At 39.6% G+C, this 16,746-nt stretch overlaps 1 protein-coding gene across 1 annotated transcript in view; it reads right to left on the bottom strand.

Annotated features, from left to right (window-relative positions):
- The window catches only part of PALS1 (protein associated with LIN7 1, MAGUK family member), a 56,201-nt gene extending 43,152 nt beyond the window's left edge, over nt 1-13,049 (bottom strand). Inside the window, exon 1 of the mRNA XM_039552250.1 lies at nt 12,924-13,049. The gene's annotated coding sequence lies outside the window, so the exon portion shown is untranslated. The remainder of the gene's footprint in view (nt 1-12,923) is intronic.
- Between the last annotated feature and the right edge of the window lie 3,697 nt (nt 13,050-16,746).

The following is a 16,746-nucleotide window of genomic DNA, read 5'->3' as shown; positions in this document are numbered from 1 at the left end:
CAGTGGTTCTCTTCATCACCAAAATGACTAAAACGTTTAATGAGTTACAGATTTTTCAAAACTAAATTGTTTTAAACTCTTATAGAGTGGACCATTAATACCCCCCAAAAAAATCACACAAAATTTGCACATACACACACAAAAAAAAAATCTATGTGCTCAAGTATTTAAGTGATATAAAAAATAAAATCAAAAACCATTCCAAAACTGTGCTGTGTGATCAGCAACAAATGATTCAGGAACAGAAAAACACCTCACGGTTGCAGACAGAAATTGACATGCTTACCCTGCACATCAGATAAAAATCAAGATGGCAATGAATGTTATCTACTTTTTCCATTTTAGAAGAATTTAACAAACATGGATTTAGGACTAGGACTAGGATTTTTGGGTCCCACAGATAGGATTTTCTGGGCTCTGGCAAAAATAAGAACTACAGAATCTATTTGAACGCAATCCAATAATCTCACTCAATACAAATGAGACTACTATTTAAGCAGTGTTTTCTTGGTGTCTACCTAAATTGTTGCAGACTGATTTTAAATACTTACTGTCAGTGGGATTTTCTTAAATGTATTAGGTCACACTATGAAGAAAAGACTTGATCTTTTCTTTTAAAAGAGAAACTAGACTAGTCTCTTAAGATAAAGCAGTCAATATAATTTATAGAAGATAGGGAGCTTCAGATTTCCCATATGTAAGGAAACAATGTGCACCTTCACCAAGAATAGGTTTTGCTCATCTTCTTAAAAGAACCAGAAGGGTCTAAAGATCAGTAGTCTAAATTAGAGATACAACTTGATTTACACATGAAACAAAAGAAATACACAAACAGATGTACAGAAAAGGAACAGCCTACAGAAGTTAAATCACACTTTTTAAAGTAAAAGGCTATTTGACAAAAGTTAAGAGCAAAAAAGTGGTTTGCTTTCATTAAGATTTTATTAAGGACAGTGCACAGAATGAACCAAATAGCTGCACCAACTGGAAAAGACATGCAAATACAAGAATATAATTTTAGTCAAACTATCACACAGCTATAGCAGCTAAATATATTATGAAGGCAATGCTGCTGGCTCCCTTCATCCTCCATGTCAAGCAGAGAGATGTCAGGACCTCAGATTGTCTCAACGATTTTTTTTTCCACCAGTAAATTTTCTTCACCATAGAGCCGAGAGTATAATGAGAAGGACTGACACGACCACAGGTCAATTAAGAACAGTTTTCTAGCACAATTTTTAAAGAATCACTCAGTATAACAGCTGAAACAAAATACATTTTAAATTTACAATAAAAATATTTTAATTAATATTCCCATTAAGCAGTAAGAGACTGGGAAACTTTGCGTTTGCAAAGCCTGCAGACACAAATTTAGAGGACTAAAATCAAGTCACACTGTGAAGTTCTTGGGTCCAGCACAAATGGCAGTGGCCTAAAATTAATAAACCATGATAAATTTAATTTCTGTCTCTGCTGTGCTAACTAGGCACTCCAAATTCTTGTCAACTTATTAGCTCAGGCACCTGCATTTTAATCACAAGTAAAGAGAACAGGGCTCTCAGGAAACAGATTGCTCCCTCCCTGGCATGCCAGTGCATCAGGTAGTATGGCTCTGCAGGGTCCTGGCCAGGTGACAGGCTTTGTCTGGGCACCAAACTCAAATTCTTTTATTGACTAGAACGTGCAACTGTTGTTTCTACAGACAACAAAGAGTCTAATTACAAAGCCACTGAATATGGTATTTCAGGCAAAGTTTGGTAGACTGAAAATACTATAAACAAAGAATTTTAACTGAGATTTGAAATGCCACACACAAGGCCAGTAAAAGCAGTTCAGGAAATTCTTTGTCACAGTAAGAAAGTGCCAGAAGTAATTTATGTTTTCCATTTGTCAGAAGTACAAAAGCAAATCTTTGTGGCTTAAGAGTTCCTCATGAGAGGTTAGCAGAAATGTGAAGCAGCACCAGTTTTTTAAAAAGCCCAAGAGGTTAGCCCAACCTCTAACCCAGCAGGTACCCTGTGAACAGCACTGGTACCTTACTTGAAAGCAGTTCCTCTGATTTTGTCCTAATGCCTCACAGACAGAGGTTTTTCACTAGCAGCTCTGCATATTACTTTCTTTTTCCACACCCCTTCTGAGCACTTGTTACGTGCACTCTGTGTGATACTAGGAAACAAAGGCAAGGTTGCAAGATTACCCTTGATAATTTTGCAGAGTGAGAACACAGGTTCTTGCCCTAAGCATTTAATACTGAGAATTTTTCAGAGGTGGGAGAACTCAACAGACCAAAAAAAAAAACCACCAAAAAACCAACCAGATACTTTTTCTGAACAAGCCAGGAACACTACGGTGACTTTACCATTCTGTCTGGAACCAGAGCATATAGAACAATAGCCACTTTTTCAAATAACATCAGAAGAATTCTGACACCCTGAATAAGAGCTGCAACACTGTTCACATGGCAATTACTCAGAAGGGCAGGCACCGATCTCTTCTCTGGTCACCAGGGAAGAACCCAAGGGAATGGCATGAAGCTGTGTCAGGGGAGGTTTAGGTTGAATATTAGAAAAGGTTCTTCAGGTTCTTCACCCCAAAGGTGGTTGGGCACTGGAACAGGCTCCCCAGGGAAGTGGTCACAGCACCAGACTGCCAGAGTTCAAGAAGCATTTCGACTACACTCTCAGGCACAGGGTGTGACTCTTGGCGAGTCCTGCACAGGGCCAGGAGTTGGACTCAATGACCCTTGTGGGTCCTTTCCAAATCAGCACGTTCTATGATTCTATCCTCAGAACAACCAACTGGCAATTCTGGTCAGTGGCTTCAATCTTTAGTGCTAAATCAACCGTATTAGTGAGGCAAATCAGAGCAGGTATATCTGATTTTCAGTGAGTCTTGATGAAATTTTTAAACTTTATTGTTACTTTTTACCATCAGCTAGTAAGGAAACAGAAACAAATTTTGGGATGCACATTATCTGTTACTCATTGTTTCTGTTTCGTCACTTCAAACACTTACTACAATGCAATTTAGGTTGGGCTATAAATCCATTTGAAAATTTGAAAACAATCAATACAGCAGCCATTGATGTTTATCAATGTTTATCAAACAACAGACTAATTAGACAGGAAACCCAATATTTACAATAATGAATTCAAGTTTTTTCAAGTCAAGTCTGGGATTTTTGTTTCTAAGCTGCAGAAACTTAAAACTTTTGAAATCAAATCAATGATTTTATGCTTATGACAGATCAGTTTACCAGAGACATGCTGTTAATAATATTCCACTTAATGTAAAGTATCTCAGAGAAGTTGTTGTTCTCTGGTCCCCAGAGACTGCAGATCATCTCAGCAATGCAGGCAGGGAATTTTGTTCCAGCACTACCAAGGCTACAATGTCTGCCATAACAAAATTTGTTTTTGCAAAGCAGAAATAATAAAGGAAAAATAAAAAGGTTTAGGTATCCCATAGTTTGGTATGTTTTAGGTATCCCACAGGTGATCCATCACTTCCAGGTGTTTTGAAACTTGAACCAAAAGCTTCACATACCTTTTTCCAATTGACCAATTCGTTGGGAGATACTTGTCTGAGATGTATTTTCTACCTGAAGCCAGTTCACATTTTATATTAAAAAAATTTTTAGTCAGATTTATCTAGAGAACTTCCAACAGAAGTTGGAAGCATTCATAACCTTTTCGTTCTTGATGAATTCTAAGTTTATGAAAAGAAATAATATTATTTCCATATATTTATTTATCAGTCACAGATTAAAAATATGCTGAGTTACAGAAAAAAATCATGCTACAAATTAGGTACTGAAATCAGAATCTATTATTTGAGGTCAGTGAGATTTATGAATACCTTCATGCTCCACTAGCTCAAATCATTCTAAGTATGCACCTATACTCTTTCAAGACCAGTTCTGGAATTCTGAATACAAACAAGGGGTATTTATTACAGAACTTTAAGTTTTAACAAGCTAAACCCATAAACATACAGTTTCTTATTCCTCCAAACTTCAGAGCACCCATTCACACAGTTCCCATGCACAACATTTCAGCCTTAGGAGTAACAGATCTTACACTTTTTACCAATGTCTGTATCTGGCTTATGGTTCTGTATATTAAACTGATGCAGTGCATTTCTGCATAGTTTACTTGCTAAACAAAAATGTTCAGAAATATACCTGTATGAATATACTAATATAACAATATATGAATTTGTGACACCTGAAATGGTGTAATGGTCAGCAATAATATGCTACTTGTGGGTTCCTCAAAGTCAAAGTAACAAGTTTAACATGGAATTTGTTGTGAAGAGATAATAAAAGGTCAATTATTATTTCTCCTTGTGGTTTGGTTTTTTTTTTTTTCTCCAAATAAAGGAAAAAATAAGGCTTCCTAAGAGGCTGAACTAAAGGAACAGCAAGCTTAAATTAAATATGCTGATAGACAAGCTCTAGCAAATCTTGTTGTAGCAGATTAAGTTACTATCCTCAGCTGTAGACTGCCCCCATCAGAAGTCACTGATCCCAAAAGTAGAATTGTCAGGAGGGAACATGTGCTGACACCTCAGCTACTTCACTGCTAAGACTGGAATCATAGTTCAGTTCAGATAGCACACCATGAACCATAATGACCGAGGAACAAGCACTTCTGTTAATTGTGCAAATGAACTAGAGCAGAGGAGCAGGGAAAGGTAAAAAACTGACATCACAAAACCTAAGATTTCCCAGAGCAGTAGTTGCAATCTAAATTTCTTCTAAAGTAGACAGAATCAGTTGTGCCAATTGTCACAAATCCATCCAAGAATAAAAAACACAAACTCACCAAAAAGTGTCAGAAGCACAATGTGAATTGTTAAACAATTTGCAATTACGTTTAACAGGCATGGATTAATCATGTTAAGTACTTTAAAGGCTAAATACTCAATTTCAAATTAGCTTTAAGAAATCAAGAACTGAAAATTTGTATGAAATTTTAATTATCACAGGAAGTCCCAACTACGTAAGTTTTAGGGAGCACTAACACAAATAGTATCAAATGAACAGCATTAAATATCTTTCTAAGCCTTGACAAGAGTATGCACTTAAGAGGGAACACAAACCAGCCTACATTTACTACCCAACCATTTAGGTATGCAGCTGCATTCATTAAATATTTGTACAGGAAAGCCTTCAAAAATATTGACATAAGGAGAAACTGTATGAAGTTTTCACCAACAGAGGTCAGAAACTGGATTAGGGGATAAAGTATATATAAATTCAGGTGTGCAACTCAAGTCGTTAAATTTTAAAAATCATATATGCAAATATTGAATACTTTCCTACTACAGAAGGCTTCAAAAAGGCATTGGTACATAATAAGCAGGCCTAACTTAATTTCTGCAGATCGTCCCATGTCAATTTTAACTGAGGTATTCAACTTCTAAGACTGCTTTCTCAAACAAGTACATCATGCAGATTCCAAGTTCATCATCATGCAGATGAACTTATAATGGAGGGCCCTACCACTGGTCAAAACTGAGCCATCAGCACAGGATCATAAATGACATTTTAGTAGAGAAGAGTCCACAGTTATTGCATTATATTGTTGTAGTATTGTTTTGTTAATCTCTTGTTGAGTTTTTCCACCTCTTAAGCCTGCCCCTTTCTGAAACCAAACCAACCTTCCAAAAAAGCAGCTCTTTACAATCTTGTAGCCCAGTGCAGCACAGCATCTAGTTGAGATAACCTACCACATTTTTATAGGACAAATTTCAGTAAGTGCATCCCGAGGAAAGGTAGGAATTGACAAAGTAAATGTCACTTGTCCTCCCTCCCAAAAGAAAGAGAAGTCGTTTGGATCCAACACACAGAACCTTTGCTTCCTTCCCAATATTGCTCACGTTCCCTATTCAGAGAGAACAGACTGACAGACTCATGTTTGAAGGTCTGCAGGAGGAAAGAATGCAGTATGATGAACAAGGGGCCAAAAAAGCATGGTCAGAAATAGAAGTCCACATTAAACCAGGAAAGATCTATGGAAAAACAATGTATCATGACTCTTCAAAATTGATCAAAAATTGATCCTAACAAGTTTACTAGTCTACATAAAATAGACACAAAAAAAAATTAACCTAAAAATTACTTCATAAGCTATAAGCCAAAACCAACTCTTAACTGCTGCTTCAAAATGTTATTATTAGATGCCAGGTTCTCTTTTGCAGTCAAGGAAAATATAGCTCTCCAATGCACTTCATTTTGACTTCTCCTTACTTCAAGATAAGCAAAAGCCTAAAGAAATCAATGACCTGCAAAATATGCAAAAATAACCACACTTTACCTGAATAGCTGTTTGCCTGTTATCTTAAAATCATCCTCAGGATTTTTTCTTTTGGGAGGAAGGACAAGTGACATTTACTTTTTCAATTACCAGCTTTTCTTGGGATACACTTTCAGTCCTTACTATTTACATCTTGCTTAATGAGCTAATGAAGAAAGAAGAAACCTAACTAGGCTGAAAAGCAGAAAAGTGTCTACCTGACTGTAGAATCCTCATATCCCCACTATCCTCCTTCCACTGAAGCCAAGTAATTTGCCTCTTCAAAGTTCTAGCTAGCCCTCATTATATCAGCTTGAAGCAACGCACTTCACCAGGAAGCAGTTGATGACGACACTTAAAATCTTGAGAGAAGATCACAACACACACTAAGTTAATATTCTCTGAACAGGAAATAATTAAATTGATAATTCCATAGAATGAGTCTACAAATCTAACAAGAATTCAGGTGCAAATGGATTTTTAGTGCTGTTTATATTCTTAACCAAAAAAAAAAAAAAAAAAAGGTGAAACAGACTATTCCACTTGTCAAAACCAAAACCAATACAGTGGGGCTTGTAAGTCATTTTAGTCAGTCAGCCCAAGAAGACAACGTTGAGCTGATCAGCTTTTACCTCACTTTACACTAAGACACTAATTCCTGCCTCTAAGTAATTAGGTTACTAATTTAGAACATATTTTGATTGCTGAAACAAAATTAAATGGTAAGAGCTTGTTTTATGTTGGTTTTAACTCTTGTACAACAACCACCACCTTTAAATACATGTACCCAGTTCCATTTCAAACCAATTTCCTTCTCTCCTGCATTTGAGGACTTTTAATACCATTCAAATGAAATGTAAATGTCACTGCACAGTGGCACTAAGCAATTCCATCATCACTTGATCCTACAGGAACTGATTCTGCAGAAAGCACGTGATGTCCACTAATACTACACTGTCCCAGTAAGAGAGGACTAAGTTTGTCTGCTGACATGACAGCCTTACAGACATTGGGAAGAGATTTGTTCTCTAAAAACAAGGATATACATGTGTAAGAAGTACAATCAATATGATACAAACTTAAACAGTACAAACCCTCACCTGTTTTAAATCTTGATGCTTAACCCAAAGGCCTGAGTTTTGTCTTCAGAGATTTAGAAAATAAGACATACCAGAGGAATTAGCAACATGCTCTCTTAGCCAATACAACTCGCAGTTAATTTCTACAATGCACAATGCAGTTATCTGTAACACAATTTTTCTACAAAAGCAACTTTAATTATCTTAGCCAAGGTACGCTGAACTAACCTATAATTAATCTCTCTTAAGTTGCATTAACAGTAGCTGACAAGTAAATGGCAATTTGATAAAATAAAAAAAACAAGGGCAATCACAAGCTCTCAACCACAACATTGCAGGAACATGGCACGGTCTGATACTAAGGTGAGGCCTTAGCTTTATACACAAAGGCATCACATTCTGAAGAAAAAGTTGCCATGGTATCTGCAATATTAAAGAATTTAACTCAGTACCACAAACACCATGCAGACAAACTTGCTTCTCTCCCTAGTTTTCTCCTCTGCCACACTAAAACCAGCTTCTAAATAAGTGATTAACAGTGAAGGCATTACTAAAGCATACCACCTCCACTGTGAAGATCACCCCAGTTAAGAGAATGCTTGGGTTTACATTTGGATATATTCAGATGAGAGATGACCATGCTGATCTCTCTGCCACCCAAACCAAGATCAAAATTTGTCTCCAGAAAACCTCAAAAGCTAAGTAATTTCTCTCACTAGTGTTTTTACCAAGACATCATGCCAGTCATATTTTACCCACCTTCAGATAAACTTTCTAAAGTTTCATTCCTCTTTAATATACACTACAATTAACACAAGTCACTCCTATGGCATCACACTGTTAACGGCTCACATATTCTTCACAATATACTGTTAAAATGAGAAGTGACTCTTTTAGGCACTAGCATACATTGCCCTCCTTTGAGCTCACACATTTGTACTCAGAACTCCACTCAACACTACTGGTACCTAAATGAATACTTTTCCAGCCTCTCCTTCCTGACTATAAAAATATACACTTATCCTTGGAAACAGACTCGGAATGCATACCAGCCACCTCCCAGTACCATCACCAGGTCAAAGAGCAGATGCTGAGGTTGCACTGGCACTTCCGAGTTATCAAAGGTTTATGGTTTTACTGAATTCAGCTTTCTAGAGAGCTTGAAGAAACCATTGAACAACTTCACGCTACACAAATAAGACAATTCACACCGACTGTTCAGCTGATGCATGTACCCAGGTTGATGATTAGATGCTAACATACTGACTATTACCACACTTGAGTGCTCCTCATACCTTCTGTAAAGGACCACTTTACTGTCCTATCACTTTTAATATATCCTTACTGGAAATCATTCCTGGTTTTAACTGCTTTTCCCCCAAAAAACCCCCACATTTGAAAGTCTTCTGAATTATCTGTTATGGCCAAATAACCAAGTATAACCTAAAACAGTTTCCCCAGAAGAAGCATCCTGATATGAAGCTTATGGTTTGGCTTCTATCTTCTTTTTCTTAAGAACTATCTTTTCCCAGAATTTCTATCTAACATCTATTCTTTTGTTAGACCTCTGCAGGACATGAGGAGTTTACTGTCTATGCTGATAAATTATAGCAAATTCAGACACTAAAGACCACGAGCTGCATTGTCAAGCCTTTTCTCTAACCACAGAATTGAAATTTTAAAAATACAACACCAGAGGAAAAATCAAGTATTAAAAATGTTTACACAAAACCATATTACCTATTTCTTATTCATTAATTTTTCTTTAAAAAACAATTATGGCCAGCCAGAACAGATACATGATGCAAAAGGCAAATCATTTGAGGAAACACAAGGCACTGACCAGACCTATTATAACAGATAATAATCACAGGTATGTTGAAACAATTACATTTCTATATCTAATTATTTGGTGTCTTAGAAGGAAGCAGAAATAGATCTACAAGGGAACCTAAATTCCATGCAACCTACTAGACTCCACAACCCACACATAAACCAAGACCTGCTCTACAATGAAAAGGATACATTGTAAGTGCTGTTCAAATATCTAATATTCAGCTTGAGTAGGAACTGGCCAAGTCAGATAAGAATAAAGATCAGATATTTAAGTCTTCAGAATTTCATGTCAGGCTAGGGAAAAAAACCCCAGCCCCAAGAAAAATCCCTTTCCTTTACTCTTTCAACAATTTGTCTGTTAGAAGGAAAGGAGACCTGAATCCATTATTATATCATTATTCTGTACTTGATCAAGCCCTGGGCTACATATTCACTCCCTTCCTAAGTGACTGTTACTCCTCAAGAATCAAACTGGCTGGTGTCTAGAAGCACTTCACACCGCAATACCCACTGGTCAGGCAGTTAAGGCATTCCTTTTGGGGACTGGCAGCTCCCCTAAAAAGTAGAAGGATTTGAACCCAGATCTCAACATGGTGGGTAGGTACCCAAACCATTTCCACATCTTTAAAGAAATGCAACATCCTTTTTCTGCCAAAGGAGAAGTGTGCAAGATTAGGTCTTTCTACACAGAACCAGAGCATTCCTTTTAGAAGTGTGCATTACTGATGGTATCTCTGTTTGCCTTCTAATTTAACTGATGCAGGCTTTGAGAGTAACAGCATTTTTTTTCTTCCCACACAGCCATGTGTTAGTGTGCAATTAAGACACCTCAGCAGTATAAAACAAGTCTTTACCAACAGACATATACAGCTGATCACCTCCTGTTAAAAAAACAAGAACCCCAAAAGCTTACTTTAAAATAGTCTGAGATATAAACTTAATTAGTTATAATTTCCTCTTTCTCCTGCTTCATACTTTAGCCTGAACTACACTTAAGACATTTTGTCTAGCTTGTCTAGCCGTAGTGGGAGTGCAGGAAAGAGGATGTGTACATAAAATGCCCCCATTGTCAGAACAGCTGCATTGAAGAAAGCTCCAAGGTAGATAACTACACTAGAAAAGTAATTCTGCCAGCAGACCTGATTCTAAACCACCACTTAAATTGTTTCCTAACACAGGTATATTGCAAACCTTTTCAAATACACAAATGCCTCTCTTAGCCCATTAATAAAAGGAAAACAATAGAACAGCATTTAATTAATATTTGCAAAAAGTCTTGAGATTTCCAAATGCATGACCAAGGCAGTAATTAGTCTTCCAAATACCGTAATGTCGAGCATTTCTGCAACAGTACCTCAGAAAGTATTTTAAAAACGTCAGTTACTAGAACATTTAAAAATTTTAAACATGGCACATGAATACAAATACAAATACAAATCTTGCTATCTAGGAAGTAGCACACTTGGAAATTTTCAGCATTTTTAAAGCATAACACTGTAAAAGAAATGCACTTCAAAGTACAAATTGGGGAAAAAACGGTAGCTGAAACAGATAGTTAAAACTGTTAGCATCTGATGTTAAGATGCAATCTTTGAAGAGACATCATAACAGAATTTGCATCTAAAAATGCTGTAGATTTTTTAAAAGCCTGCAACTTTTAAGTATAGCAGGAGATTTTAATTAAAAAGCAGCAAATGAAGTGTTAGGAAAACGTAATTATTTACACAGGAAAATAAATAGGGGCGCATGAACTTCCGAGTACATTAAGTTTTCTGTGTCCATAACTCTTGGTATGAATGCCAACCTCTGCATTGCATTTTCACTGGTTCTGTCACGTAGTGCCTGTCACCCCTCAATGGTCATGAGTGACTCCTGCATATTCCTAAGACAGATAAATCAGTCTGTTGAAGAAATATTTTGATGTACATTTCTAAGTTCAGAACTTTTGATAAGAAATTTAATAAAAACTATGTAAAATTATAGTCTTTACCATCAGCAGAATCTATACAGAAAAAAAATCACCATCCACTGTTATTCCACACATTCCAAGGCAATATGACACACACTGGAAGGATGTAAACTCTGAAAAAAATACTTAGAAAAGAGTTCAGTGATCATGGACTAACATTTAAGTCTATATTGCTTTATTAACAGTAATGCTACTTAAATGTAACGTTCTACAAAGCTGCTTCAAAATGCAGTAGTATTCTTGACTCCTTGTTAAAATGTCTACATTACTATTAGTTAAGCTTTTAATACGTAAAATACTGGATTATTTTTAAGCACAGCATGTTGGAAAAGAGTTTACATGTGTATAAATCAGCCAGACTCTAAAGTGTTTGGCACTCAGATTTGTAGTAACTTGATTTGTAGCTCTAATATGATCATAAGAAAAAAATCTGTACTGTGAAAATTTGGACAATAGATTAAAACCAGAAGCTTGCAGACTCAGATGTCTAAAGACAATACAAAGATACCTTATTTTTCACAAATTCATGAAAAACACCTCAATCCTCAAAAACCACAGAGAGATCCCTTTAAGGCATAGGAAACTGTACACAGAAGCAGCAAACACATACAAGATCATCACCATCAGTCACTTGCTAGAAGTCTGACTGCAGTCATCGATACATCATCGTGCATCTAGAATGAAAGTATTTTGCTCTATTAAATGAGCTACAGATACAGTCTATACCTAAATAATTCAAAGAGAGGCTTTATTTTTAAAGGAAAAAATCCTCACAGCACTAGTTGATATTTACCCCTTTTACTACTCCTCATGAAGTTATTTTTCGTCAATCAGTCCTATGTGAGACATCTAAGAACGTTATTATTATTATAGACAATTTTTTTTTAATATATAAATATTCTTCAGTAAGGTCAAATACAAGTTAATTAAATTTTCTCACGCGGTCTGTCTCACCAAGCTCACAGTCACCGCGTTCTTTTTTGCCTGGCTGTAGCGTCTTCTCTCTCCCACCACACAACCTCTATCCCTCCGCTAAGAAAGCAGCAGCACCGCAAGAGCATTACCACTACAGGCTTTCGGAAACGGAGCCGCTCCAAGCCGGGATGCGCGCTAACTGCTGCTGACTGTAAAACACACTGGAAGTCGCTCATGTTCAACCTGCTTTAACTCAGCCCCGCAAGGCTCCATAAACCAATACGAAGCGACCACTTCAGAGAGGCATCATTTCCAAAAACAGATGTGCCAGAGCATCAGAAATGCACAGGAGGGGGGCCTAAAGTTTCCCCCCTTGTTTAAACACGTACACAACCCCCTATAAGTACGCAGAGAGAACTCTCAGCCAAGTGCGGGAGGTTTTCTTACAACTCCTGGGCCTAAGCTCCCGGGAGGCACCCCAAGAGAGGGAGGGAGGGAAGCCGCAGGAGCCGCTCTCGGGAGGCCCCCCGCGCTCCCGGCAGCGCTGCCGGCACCTGTAGCCGCCGTGGCCGGGGCCGCCCCGCCCGGCCGGGACCCGCCGCCGGGTCACAGTCCGGGCCACCGCCAGCGGGGTGCGGGGACCGGCGCCGAGCCCCGAGAGCCGCCGAGCCCGGCTATGCCCCGCCGTCCCGCCCGGCCGCGGCCCGGCCAGACCCCCGGGCCTGCGCGGGCGCCGTGGCCGCGGGGGAGGCTCCGGCCAGCCGGGACTCGAGGCTCCGCGGCGAGACCTGTTGCTCGCACGCCGGGCACGGGCGCTCCGCTCACCGTCCGTCTCTTGCCGCCGCTGACACGCTCTGGCCCGGCCGCCGGCTGGAAATCGGATCTCCGGCGTCCCGCAGCGTCCTCGCGCCGCGTCCGCGGAGCCGCCCGGCCACAGCCCCCGCAGCGCTGCGCAGCCGCCGCCCAGCCCGGCCCGGCCCGGCCCGGCCCCGCTCCCGCCCCAGCGCCACCACCCCGCCCCTCCTCGCCCCGCCGCGCAGGCGCGGGGCCGCCCCACGGTTGCCTCAGCCGGGCCGGGGAGCGCGGCGCTGCCCCCGGAGGCCGCAGCGGTGGTCGGGGGAGCTGGGATGGGGCTGCCGTCAGCTGGAGCGGACACGTGAGACGTGGCACCGTTTCTGTGTCTCCATCCTCACAAAATCACTGAGTCGAGTAGGTTGGAAAAGACCTCCGAGATCATCGAGTCCAACCTATGACCGAACAACACCTTATCAAATGGACCATGGCACTGTGTGCCACGGCCAGTGTTTCCTTAAATACCTCCAGGGACGGTGACTCCACCCAGCCCCCTGGGCAGTCCAGTGCAGTCATCTTCAATCTCTCTACCACGGCTTTCTCTGCGCCCCCGGCGGGACCACCACAGGAGCCTGTGCCCCGAGCAGACCTGGCTCGCCCGCCTGGCCACTCGCTCCTTCCTCCTCGCCCACCTCCAGCTGCCGCCCCCCGCCCGCTGCAGCTCTGCTGTGCCCTGGGCCCACCAGGCCACCGCAGCCCCTTTCTCCTCCGCCCTCCTTGGCATCCCCCGTTCGCCTTCTGCTGCTGCCGCACCCTCAGCCCAAGCCTGAATGCACCAGCCAGGCTGGAGCCTGTATGGGAAAAAAAGTATTTAATCTCATCGAGAGTCCAGTCTAAGTCTGGGAGGCTGAGGCACACAAGGCGCCCATAACACACTGTCTGGAAGAATGAAGAAAGCAGGAAGTTACAAGTAGTTTTACCGGGTTGTTTGTATCCATGGTTGTGTTTTTCAGGAACAGAGAAACGTATTTTCAGCGTGCTACAGTTAATTTTGACTTTGAGCTGCAAACTGCACTCACTTCCCTGGTTTGTCAGGCTAGCCTGCCTAGACTATTGCTCAAGGCGTTAGAAGAAATGTTCCGTGTAACCAGATTTTTAAAAAAGGCTGTCTTAGATAACTAAGAAGTCCTAAAGAGATATCTGCTTTAGTCCATCTCTCCTTGCTTCAGTTTAACTGTATATAAATCTGTGTCGTTTAACTCTATCATTCTTCAGAGCGAAATCCACACTTTCTATAATGGTACCCTCTACACCATGTTTTCTTTTGGATCTGTTCTAAACACTGAGACGCAAAGATCAATTTTATAAGTCCCAAAATAACATCCCATGGTTTTTCTTATTGTGTGAAAACGCTTAAGACACTAAGGTATGTCCTGCCCAGCTACCTGCAGAGTAAAGTCTGAAAGCCTTTTACCTTTTCAGATTGTGGCTCAAACTCCCCAGGGCTGCAATGATTTAACATCTATTTCTGTTCTGACCAATAACAAGGGGCTTTGCATCAAGTGAACACAACTGGAGTACTGCAGGAAATACAGATGTTAGTGGACTGCAGAATTATTTACTTGGGAAATAAAAAAGGAGAGAAACCATGACACTGGTAATTTGTGGCTGCGCAGCACCAAGCATGGTTCTTCTTACCTTCATATGAACATGGCTCATGAAAGTTCACTTGAACCCTTTTTCATAAAGCACTTTGACAAAGGACCTAAGAACCAAAGGATGTTATCAAAATGTGATACCTGTCTAGAAGATATGACTGCAAAATGTAGGTAGGCTCATCAGTTGGCTGTTCACTGTTGTTTAACTCTCTTTTCTACATCCAAGGTTAGCATGATCAGACAAAAATGCCACAACTTCTGCTTGCAGTTTGCTTCAGCTGATACCATTTGTATTCCCTTTTCACAGAAAATCTGATTGCTTCCAATTTGCATGTTGCCCAGTAGCAACCAGGATAAGTTTTTAAACCAGGATAAGGGAATTTTCTTCAATATGGTGTGTAATTTGTCATAGAATAAAGGAGGATTCTCATCAGTTCTCGAATTTCCATTTCCCTCCTTTACTGTCTTGTACCTGTAGCTGAAGTTTTATTTTTTTGCCAGAAGGGGTTACCAGACTGGGTTAAGACTGAGCTTGGGATATCTCTTGGATATATCTACTTAAGGATCTGTTTGTTTCTTTGGTGACCAATCTCCTTCCTCTGGCTTTCACAAACCCTAATACTAGCCCGCGCCCAGCTGGCAAATCCATTCAAATGGTACTTGAATGAGGCGTACTTGGCTAATTCTATCCAACAGATTAAAATACTCTGTCGGGCCAAGAAGCTGTCATACCTGAAAACGATTCACAATGGAGCACAGGATCAGCAGCACTATTTGTAAAGACCCAGATAACCTTTCTGTTTTGAATCACTTAAATAGACAGCTCTGATGGTTCATTTTGCCTTTTGGGTGCTGTTTGGTGGTACGTTGAGAACACAAAAAATACTGTGAAAAAATAAACATTTTAGCTTGAATTTAACAAAATCTTCAAATTAAAAACAAAAGATACAGAGAAAGAAGGTGAATGGGAGGATGAGGAATGACAATGGAAAGATGATTGGGAAGATCAAAGCTTTTAATCTTCCTTTGTTTTGTCTTAGCCGATTAATCTTTCATGTGAGGATCTACAAAGACAGCTTTTAAAGGAAATGAGAAAATTATTTACCAAAGTAGTATAAAGGTTTCTGTTCCATCTCTTGTTCAAAGTTTTCAGTTATTATCTTCAAGCAGAAAGGAACTGAAAAGAAATACCCGAGTGATAACTTTTGTGAGCATGGATCTTTGAACATTTTAATTTTAGACATTTTTTCTATGGTTTTACTATCTGGGATTATGGAAACATTAAAGCATGCTTGCAGCTGCAGAACCAGTGTGTTTAGGCAACTTTATTAGTTATAGAAGAACTTTCTTTTAAGATTGGTGCATTCATTCTACAGACAAGTATTTTTTAACAAAGAAAATGTTCATCTTTGATGAATTGAGTTTGACATGAATTAGTGTCACTGTTTGCCAGCAGGGTGCAGATGTAATTGTTGATCAATCTAAATCTTGCTGATTGCAATCAATAGAAAAGAGAAAAAATAAATTCTGACTGAAGCTGAGGAATCAGCCTAACATAGAACGAAACGTTTTCTTTGAAACCATTGCCCTCTGGAGGGGAAATGAAAAATCACCAAAGGATCGGGTAAAAAATTCCTTTTTATGTCACTATTTAACTGAATTTATGCTTTACAATCTATGAACAATTCTATGACAGATGCAAAAAACCAACACTGTCAGAAGAGCCACACTGGTCACAGTGCTCATGTCAGTGGGTTGGAGAAGTAATCCCCATCTGTCTGCCCCATAACTCTCCTCCCCTTTATCTCTAAACTCTTTATCTCTAAACTCACTGAGCATCAATTCTACAGCAGATGCACTTTCTCTTCTAACTCCATTTTGGATCCCTTCCAAGCTGGTGTCACCCCTCTTTATTTGCCAAAATATTTTTTTATGCAATCCCTAAAGCATTCTTGTCTGCCTGATGCCAGACTCTGTATTCCGTTCTCTTTCTTGACCTTTCTGCTGTTTGTTTGTTTGGTTAGTTCTTTTATTATCTTGATTACTTGATTATCTTGATTATCTTTTCTTCTTGATCTTTTATTCTTGCACAGCTTTGAGAAATTGCGTACTCTTCTTTTTATCTCTCTACTTTCATGTCTGACATTGATTTAAATAGACTTTTTTCCTTCTGTCTCTTAGAACTTCACAGGGATTCT

Source organism: Corvus cornix, chromosome 5 (assembly GCF_000738735.6).
Source record: "Corvus cornix cornix isolate S_Up_H32 chromosome 5, ASM73873v5, whole genome shotgun sequence".
In the NCBI taxonomy this organism is placed as follows: Eukaryota; Metazoa; Chordata; class Aves; order Passeriformes; family Corvidae; genus Corvus; species Corvus cornix.
The sequence above is the reverse complement of the archived record's forward strand: the minus strand, read 5'-3'. Positions and strand labels throughout refer to the sequence as shown.